The sequence below is a fragment of the Cnephaeus nilssonii genome (assembly GCF_951640355.1).
Source record: "Cnephaeus nilssonii genome assembly, chromosome: 3".
Classification (NCBI taxonomy): Eukaryota; Metazoa; Chordata; class Mammalia; order Chiroptera; family Vespertilionidae; genus Cnephaeus; species Cnephaeus nilssonii.
In genome coordinates, this window is record NC_137074.1 from 76,866,043 (window position 1) to 76,876,292 (window position 10,250).

Below are 10,250 nucleotides of genomic sequence, written 5' to 3' on the forward strand. Positions count from 1 at the left end.
GAGGCCCAGTGCACGAAATTCGTGCATGGGTAGAGTCCCTAGGCCTGGCCGGCGATCAGGAGACGATCTGTGGGGCAACTGGCAGGGCGATCGGGGGCCCTGCTGGCACCTGCCTTGGCTTGCCTGGGGCCTGCAGGCAGCTCCTACATTGAGTGTCTGCCCCCTGGTGGTCAGTGCACGTCATAGCAACCGGTCATTCCAAGAGTTGTTCTGCCGTTTTGTCAATTTGCTTATTAGGCTTTTATTATATAGGACTAGAGGCCCGGTGCACAAAATTTGTGCACCAGGGGTGGGGGAGCCCCTCAGTCCGGCCTGCACCCTCTCCAATCTGGGACCCCTCGGGGAATGTCCAACTGCCAGTTTGTGCCCGCACTTTTAACAGATGACAGCTCCGTTGTTGTTTCTTTCTTTTCATGCTTAAACCCATTGAAATTAGTAAGTATTCAAAGTGTGTATACATTTTGGGGGGACACCCTGTATATCTCTAGTCAGCAGTGAAAGGAACCAATGGCGGATTTGGAACCCCCAGACATGGAACCTTGCTCATTCCCCACATGTCTCCCCAATCCACTTTCCACCTTCGTGGGCCGTGGGAGAATCAATGTTTTCTCTCATTAACTCGGAAAAGCACGTCCTGTCACCCGCTGCCTGGCAGAAGTGCGCTAGGCCCCGAGCAAGCGAGGCTCAGTCAGGGCAGCCTTCACTCATGGGTGCCGGCACCCAAAGTGCACATTCCTCCTCTGCAGTCACCCCAACTATCCCACTGTTTCACTGAGAGGACGGAACTCCTTGCCTCCTCTGGGTTCCCGATCTTGAATGCTGACTGAAGGCACCTCAGCGAGGGCTGCCCGCACCCACCAGGTGTGTCTGTCCACACCTGCTCCCGCCTCAGCACCTGCATTAGCCCCACGGAGGTGATCTCGTCACTACACTGGTCTCCGCGGGAACAGGGCATCACTACTCCACCCTCTCACTGTCATCTCACCCTTAGCACCCAGAACACCCAGAAACTCTCCAAAGGATGTGAGCATGCCAGAGAGGACATGCGCACATCCTGTGGGGGATGTAGGCATGCTGGGGTTGATGGAAGTATCGCAGAGGGGTGGGGGGGATCTTGCACGTGCCATGGTCCGGGACTGTCGCACACTAGGGGATGTTCGCATGCCATGGGGGGAGGAGAGGATGCGCGCACCAAAGGCCTGCAGCTGCGCAGATCCACAAACCCCCGTGGCGTAGCCAGGAGGATGTCAATCTGGCCCGCCAAGGTGGCTGTCCCTGCGACCGAGGAAGCCAAGCTCCCCCCACCGCCTGCCCACTCTGCTCCGGCTGCTACCATCTTTGTCGCATCAATTTGCATATTCCCTCCTTATTGGCTGTGGGCACCACCATCTTTATCTCAAAGTCATGGTCAATTTGCATATTACTCTTTTATTAGATAGGAGGATTATCAGAGTACCATTGTAGACTCAATGTGGGTCTTGGGACTTTAACAGTAGGAATCTCTGTGTATGTAGTTTGATCATCTGTGGCTAGAAGGAAGAATGTGCTGTATTCTTGCCAATATGTGCTCCTAGAATTTTCACCTGAAGGATTCTCTGAGTAGGGTAACAGTCCAGAGGGTGGGCTGCACAAGTTAATGGGCTGTGCTAGAGATGATTCAATGTGATTACCAAATTTATTTTATTGTCATCCAGGTACACAGTTCAACTATATTTTTCTGCCTCCTCTGCAGTTAGGTAGGGGCTTGTGACTAATTTCAGAGCAATGGAACTGGCATTGTGGAGACAAATGTGTGCCATTTCCAGTACTGATACCTTAAACATCCTGTATGGTTCTCCTTAATATGATCTTTCCTCTCTATCTGTTAGCAGGATTATGCCAAGGGAATCTTAAATCTATTGGGTAGAACAAGGATCTCACTATCTGGGCTGTTCTTACTAAATGCTATTCTTGCTGCAAGTTAAAATGTATCACAGTGTTTTGTTGACAGAGCTATAAATAACCTGTGCTTGTTGGGAACCCAACCAGATAAGTGTAGCAAACTGCTAAATAAATAAACAAATAAACAAGAGAAATCAACACGTAATTAACCAAATAGTTTATATAAGCAATGGCTAAGCCTCCCTTGCCAGAGACAGAGGCTTTGGCTGGGAATCTCCTGTCTCCCTTTTCTTTGCAAGTAAGTAAGACTATGGCAGCCACATCTCCTTATTGAGTAGAACAGCCCAAGTGGCAAACCTCTTGAGATAGGGAACCAAGCCACCTGTTGAGGTGGCATGAAAGGAATCTGGACCTCAAAATCATTTCGGTTAAATCCACTAGGCCCAATAAGTGAAAAATAAACTTTTACTATATAAAGTCATGGTACTGGCTTTACTGAGGTAGCCTGGAACTGAACCCATACTATCTTTGCGGTATGTCTGTCTACATACTGCAGAGAGGTGATTTTAAAAACTGATCAACTTGTACACTTAAGATTGCTGTTTTCACTACATTTTAATTTATATTGATGCAAAAACATACAGGCAGAAATGGAGAATCATTCAGTAGTCATGGAGATAAGAATGTTTTATTTAAAAATATTTCCCCCCTCTCAACCATGTCACTGATGACCAATCAGGATTGTGATGGCTGGCTCGTTCCAGGTGGAAGGTGTGTCATGGGGTCTGTTATGGCCAAGGGCTCCATCCCTGTTGGATGGTCCATGGAGGCACTGCGGTCCTCTGTAGAGCCGGGCTTTGGGCCCATCCTTGGGAAGCTGGGTGAGGAGGCGGTGCAGCTGCTGCCCCATGGCTCGAGTCCACGCTTCCTGGTCCATGTCCTCCAGTGGGAGATATTGGCCTTTTCACCTGTCTTCGCTTCTTGGTGGATCTCGTATTTATAGTTAGGCTTGTTCTGTCTGTTCGGAGTCGACTTTATGTAAGACGTGAAGCGCAGCCGGCAGAAGCCCTGGCCGCACAGGTTGAGGGGAAATGCCAGCTCATTGACCAGTTGAGCGCAGCTGAAGAGGAGTGCACGGAGATCCAGTCATCCTTAGAGGATGGCAGGAGTGAGAAACAGGCATTAAGTATACCCAGCCTTGCCGACGCTTGCAGAGAGGTCATCATGACCTACAGGAAGCGGAAGCAGGGGGTTACATCCCTGGCTCACGAACTGAAGGGTGAGAGATCCAAATGCTCCAGGCAAGAGGCGGAGATGGCGGAAATGCTAAAGATGCTGAGGTCCCTGGAAGAGGTCGTGAAAATCTCCACTTCACAAGCTGCTTTTCCAAACCTGCCCAGGATGCCAGGAGCCACGCCCTGATGGTCCCCTCCTCAGGAGTGCACCCGAGTCTTAAAGGAGCGCTGTTCCTCATCTCCACGTGGCCTCTCCAGCTGCCAGCTGTGCCGCCCACCTGGGCTTCCACCTGAGACCAGTGGATACCTCCCTAGGCTGGACTCTTCCTCCTCCACATGCTGTACACAGCGGTCAGCTCCTGCATGGATGATCCCTCCCAGTGTAAAGAACATAAGATTTGCTGCAACACACCAAGAAATGGGAGCTTCTCCATAGTCACAGAATGTTTGGATTCTCTCTTAGCAGCAATGATAGAAATGTACTTAAGAGATGCATCTTTGACTCAAACCAAATCTTCACCAAACTACATTTTTCAGATTTTTGTGATTGTTATATATATATATACTAGAGGCCCAGTACATGAAAATTCATGCACTGGAAGGGGGGTCCTTCAGCCCGGCCTGCCCCCTCTCACAGTCTGGGAGGGGAAGGCGACGCCCCCATCACACCTCTGCTGCTGCCATGCTGGCAGTGCAAGCCTCGGCCAGCCCTGGTTACCTGAGTCTCGGGTGGTCCTGGGCAGCTGGGCAGCCTCCATCTGAGGCTTGCCTGTGCCTTGGGCCGGCCCTGGGTGGCTGAGGGACTGTGGGGACTGGGGGACTCCAGAGCCAGGTGCGCAGCAGGGGCAGGTCCAGCCTTGCCATGTGCCTGCTGCCCCGGCAGGGCTGAGGGGACTGGGCGCCGCCATCTTGTGGCTGTGGGCACCGTCATCTTTGAGGGCGTGGCAGTTAATTAGCATATTCCCTTCTTATTAGCTGTGGGCACCGCCACCTTTGAGGGTGGAGCAGTCAATTAGCATATTCCCTCCTTATTGGCTGTGGGCACCACCATCTTTGTGACAGTGTGAGGGTCAATTTGCATATTCCCTCTTTATTAGGTAGGATATAGTAATCTTCTAAGTCTTAAATTAATTAACTGCACACCTGGCAAGTGCATTTGGCACTTAGCATAAAACATTATATTTTATTCTCAAATTAAATATTCTATTTTAATTTAAATATTGTAATTTAAAATATATATGCAGCTTTGCAGTAAAGATTTTTAATTGTCCAAAAAGTCACTTAAATTTGGAGGTTTGTACATCATTTAGTATTAATTATCCTATCTATAATAATAAAAGCACAATATGCTAATTAGACCAGACAGCCTAACAACCTTCTGGACAACCTTCCTGATGAAACCGTGGTGGCAGGGGCCAAGGCAGAGGCAGTTAGGGGTGATCAGGCAGGCAGGCGAGTGGCTAGGGGCAATCAGGCAGGCAGGCAAGTGGTTAGGGGCGATCAGGCAGGTGAGTGGTTAGGAGCCAGTGGTCCCAGATTGCGAGGGGTTGCAGGCCAGGCTGAGGGGGACCCCCCCCTGCCCTGTGCACGAATTTTGTGCTATGGGCCTCTAGTATAGTATTTATAAAATGGCATATATAGTATAGTTTTTTACCCCAAACTGAAGGAAATAAATTTTTAGGAAAAGACTACCTGCCCTAAAAAGGAAAGTTTATTTTGATTAAACTAGAGTCCTTTTGTTTATAAGTGTTAATAAATTATAAAACAAATGCATTAAACTCTTATAAAATAAAAATAGAAGAAAAAAAAGAAAGAAGAAAAAAGTGGAAGGCATCTGATTTCAAACTATATTACAAAACTATAGTAATCAAAACAGTATGGTGTTGCCATAACAACAGACACATAGAACATTGACCAATGGAACATAATAAACAGATACTAAATTCATACATATATGGTCAATTAATATTTGACAAGAGGGCCAAGAATACTCAATAGGGAAAGGATAGTCTCTGCATATATGGTATTGGGAAAATTAGATATTCTCATGCCAAAGAATGAAAATGGACCCCTAAATTACACTACTCACAAAAATTAACTCAAAATGGATTAGAGACTTAAACATAAAACCTGAAACTATAAAATCCTTTGAAAGTTGTAAGTCTTAAAAGTTTTTATCTCATACACACAAAATTATTACTATGTGAGGTGATGAATACATGTTAACTAATGTTATCATGGTAGACACTTTATAATAAACTCAATATATCAAGCCATCATGTTGTACACTTTAAACTTACACAATGATATATGTCAATCATTTCTCAATAAAGCTGGACAAAATGTTTTAATAAAATAGGAAAAAACAAAACGCAAATTGTAGCAAACACATACAATGAAATACTACTCAGCAATAAAGAATGAACTATTAGATGAATCTCTAATTATGCTTAGCAAAAGCAACTAGATAAAATAGAAGGGTTATGAAAGAGATGAGGAGCCTTTTGGGGATGGATGAATAAGTTCATTATCTCAACTACTGTGATGATTTTATAAACATGTACAATCATGCACTGCTTAATGAAGGGGATATATTCTGGGAAGTGCATTAAGCAATTTTGTCACTGTGCCAACATCATAGAGTGCACTTACACAATCCCAGATGATATACCTAGGCCAGTGGTCGGCAAACTGTGGCTCACGAGCCACATGCGGCTCTTTGGCCCCTTGAATGTGGCTCTTCCACAAAATACCACAGCCTGGGCGAGTCTATTTTGAAGAAGTGGCGTTAGAAGAAGTTTAAGTTCAAAATATTTGACTCTCAAAAGAAATTTCAATCATTGTACTGTTGATATTTGGCTCTGTTGACTAATGAGTTTGCCGACCACTGACCTAGGCTATATGGAATAGCATATAGCCTATTGCCCTTAGGCTACAAGCCTATACATCATGTTACTGTGCTTAATAATGTAGGCAATTATAACACAACTAGAGGCCCGGTGCATGAAATTCGTGCACGGCGGGGTGTGTCCCTCAGCCCAGCCTCCACCTCTCCAATCTGGGACCCCTCGAGGGATGTCCGACTTCCCGTTTAGGCCCGATCCTGGTAGGATCGGGCCTAAACGGGAAGTCGGACATCCCTCTCACAATCCAGGACTGCTGGCTCCCAACTGCTCGCCTGCCTGCCTGCCTGATTGCCCCTAACCGCTTCTGCCTGCCAGCCTGATTAATGCCTAACTGCTCCCCTGCCAGCCTGTTTGCCCCTAACTGTCCTCCTTTGCAGGCCTGGTCACCCCTAACTGCCCTCCCCTGCAGGCCTGGTCCCCCCCAACGGCCCTTTCCTGCAGGCCCGGTCACCCCCAATTTCCCTCCCCTGCTGGCCATCTTGTGGTGGCCATCTTGTGTCCACATGGGGGCAGCCATCTTGTGTGTTGGTGTGGAGGTCAATTTGCATATTATTCTTTTATTAGATAGGATTAGATAGGATAGAGGCCTGGTGCACAGTGGGGGCCGGCTGGTTTGCTGTGAAGGGTGTCCCGGTTCAGGGTGGGGGTTCCCTTGGGGTGTGGGGCGACCTGGGCGAGGGGCCTGTGGTGGTTTGCAGGCTGGCCACGCCCCCTGGTGACCCAAGCGGAGGCCCTGGTATCTGGGATTTATTTATCTTCTATAATTGAAACTTTGTAGCCTTAAGCGGAGGCCAAGGCAGGCCAGGGCTGCGAAAACTTGGCTTCCTCCATCGCCGGGGGCAACTCAAGCCTCCTGCTCTCTCCAGCTATGTGGCTGCCGCCATTTTTGTTGGGATTTATTTATCTTCTATAATTGAATCTTTGTAGCCTTAAGCGGATGCCAAGGCAGGCCAGGGCAGGCGGAAAGCTTGGCTTCCTCAAATTGTCAGTGAAACCCAAGCCTCCTGCTCTCTCTGTGGCCGCAGCCATCTTGGTTGGGTTAATTTGCATGCTCACTCCTGATTGGCTGGTGGGGGTGGCTTGTGGGTGTAATGGAGGTATGGTCAATTTGCATATTACTTTTTTTTATTAGATAGGATGGTATTTGTGTATCTAAATGTATCAAAACAGAAAAGGTACAGTAAAAAGGTATAAATCAGTGGTTGGCAAACTGCGGCTTGTGAGCCACATGTGGCTCTTTGGCCCCTTGAGTGTGGCTCTTCCACAAAATACCACGGCCTGGGCGAGTCTATGTGGCGTTAGGAGAAGTTTATGTTTAAAAAATTTGGCTCTCAAAAGAAATTTCAATCATTGTACTGTTGATATTTGGCTCTGTTGACTAATGAGTTTGCCGATCACTGGTAAATGATTAAAAATATGGTACAGCTGTAGAGGGCACTTAGCATAAAAGAGCTTTCAGGATCAGAAATTGCTCTGGGTAAAGTAGTGAGTGGTGAGTGAATGTGAATGCCTAGGACATATTGTACACTACTTCAGATTTTATAAAAACTGTAAACTTTGCCTTGCCAGGGTGGCTCAGTGGTTGAGCATTGACCTATGAACCAGGAGGTGGTTCCATTCCCAGTCAGGGCATAGGGGGCCTGCAGGAAGCAACTGATCAATGAGTCTCTCTCATCATTGATGTTTCTATCTCTCTCTCCCTCTCCCTTCCTCTCTGAAATCAATAAAAAAATATTTTAAAAACCTGTACACTTATGCTGCACTAAATTTAAAAAAACACAAAATTAAATCAAGCACAAGAGAATATGATTTGATCAAGTCACATGGTAAACATGAGATATATGAGATGCTGCTAGCATAACACAGCATATTGTTTCACAGCAAAAATTTTATAAGTATTTTTACACTCTAAAATATAATGAAAAGTACAGTAACACATATACCACTACAATTGTTTATCATCAAGTATTATGAACTGTACATAATTGTATGTGCTATTCACTTTTATAGGACTGACAATGCAGTAAGTTTACATGAACATCACCACAAACACATAATGCCTTTACAACAGTTATGTCACTATGCAATAGGAATTTTTCATCTCTATTATAATCTTACTAGAGGCCCAGTGCACGGGACCCCTCGGGGGATGTCTGACTGATGGCTTAGGCCTGCTCCCTGGGGGATTGGGCCTACGCTGGCAGCCAGACATCCCTCTGGTAGCCCAGGAGCCCTCAGGGGGAAGCAGGCCTAAGCCGTAGGTCAGACATCTTTAGCGCTGCACCACTGCTGCTGTGCTGGCCAGCCATGAGCCAGCTTCTGGCTGAGCAGAGCTCCCCCTGTGGAAGCACACTGACCACCAGGGGGCAACTCCTGTGTTGAGCGTCTGCCCCCTGGTGGTCAGTGCGCATCATAGAACTGGTCGTTCCTAGTCGTTCTGCCCAATTTTCATATTACCCTTTTATTATATAGGATGGGACCCCTGTTGTATATGCATGGGGTCCATTGTTGATCAAAATGTCATTATGCAGCAGATGATTGTATGTGTCAGACTTTATCAAACTGTCCACTTCATTTTTAAAAAATATTTTTATTGATTTCAGAGAGGAAGGGAGAGGGAGACACATCAATGGTGAGAATTATTAATTGGCTGCCTCCTGCATGCCCTACACTGGGGATTGAGCTCATAACCCAGGCATGTGACCTGGCCAGGGATAGAACCGTGACCTCCTGGTTCATAGGTGGACACTCAACCACTGAGCCATGCTGGCCAGGCTAAATTGTCACTTTAAGTAAGTGCAGTTCACAATATATCAATTATATTTCATTAAAAATTTTGTTAAAGTTCAAGTTTAGATATGTCATTTTTTTGTGATTTTCTACTCTAACCAATTATTTGATCAACCAACTATATTAGTCTGCTCAGGCTGCCATAACAAAATACCACTGATTGAGTGCTGGAAGCCAAGATCAACAATAATTAATACAAATGTGAGAAGTCCAGGCAGAAGGCTGAATAGGGCTTTGATATTCAGAAGGCTGAATGTCTGCATTGTTATTACCTGCTGCTGACTCAATGGCCGAAGGCAACCCCCCTAACCTGATAATCCTTTTACTGTTTACTAAACATTACCTTTGATATGCCTGTTTGCATTCCTAAAAGGCAATTGTATATTCTAGTAAATAAAAAGAAGATGGGTGAAGAGATTCAGTGGAGCTTAGTTCCTTGAACTAAGTTCATAGCGGGCTTCCCCCATAATTTCCAAGTTTATATTTCTTGTCTTGTGTATTAATTTGCGCGTCAGCCCTTTCTCCAGGCCTTTGAACCCAGGCCACGCGGGCTGTGGCCTCACAATTGAGTGGCTAAAACAGAAATGTATTTTCTCATATTTCTGGAAGCTGGAAGTCCAAGATCAAGGTACCAGCAAGGTTGGTTTCTGGTGAGAACTCTCTTCATGGGCCTGCAGATGAGTGTTTTGTTTTTTTTCCCCCCACTGTATCCTCCAATGGCCTTTCTTTCCTCTGGGTGTGCATGGAGAAAAAAAAATCTCTTGTATCTCTTCCTTTTCTTATAGGAACACCAGAAATATTGGGTTATCGTCCCACCCTTATGACCTCTTTTAACCTTAATTACCTCCTCAAGCCCTTCTCTCCAAATAGTTACATTGGGGTTAGACCTTCAACATATGAATTTGGCAGGGAATACAATCAGTCCATAACAGGAACAAACTACAGGTTCTAACTGTGTAAAATAAGAGGGCTTTTACCCAACTTATTCACTTACCTCTAGTACTTTTAGCATCTACTGTTTCAACAGCATTCTACAGTGTCACCTGTGCTCTTGGAGGGACCGCATCTGCTCTTCTCTACCCAGAGCATTTCAGTAACTATCCTGAAAGTAATTAAATCTATACCAAATGAAAGTAAATGAGCATTCTTTCCATTTCATATCCATTATCCATTTTCTTAAGGGTAGGACTATTTTATAGTAAATTCACTTACACGACAACATTACTCAGAACTTTCTTTGGTAGACTTCTGTCTGGAGTTTGTTCTGATTTTTAATTGCCCATTAATTATAAGCAAAACGAATAACAACCATTACTACTAATTATAATAAACAGATAATCACTCAAACAAATGTACAAACTTTTTATTTAGAATTAGAGACTCAAATACAAATTAAATAAGTACAATATATAAAGCCTTCATAAAAACAGACCAAACC